Raw genomic sequence first — 304 nt, forward strand, 5'->3', positions numbered from 1 at the left:
GGATGGGGAGCCTTGAGCCCTGCAGAAGGCAGCCTGGTTCCTTCCCCATCCCCCCACGGGCTCCTTTTGGCTCTGCTACAGCTGTGCCACCCATGGAGGGGGCAGGAGCCAGGGGCCAGGCTCTGTGCTCCACTCCAGTCACAGCAGCTACCACCTCCTGTGCATGGTTGCCAGGACACAGGTGCTGCTGGCCACCTGCGGAGCAGAGAGTTGGTATGATGCAGTTGCTGGGTTCTGTAGCTCTGGCAGCTGGGAGAGCCCCTCCAGCAGGGCTGAGGGGGTATAGGGGACTGTGAGTTGGAAG

The sequence above is a fragment of the Alligator sinensis genome, unplaced genomic scaffold, assembly GCF_000455745.1.
Source record: "Alligator sinensis unplaced genomic scaffold, ASM45574v1 scaffold188_1, whole genome shotgun sequence".
In the NCBI taxonomy this organism is placed as follows: Eukaryota; Metazoa; Chordata; order Crocodylia; family Alligatoridae; genus Alligator; species Alligator sinensis.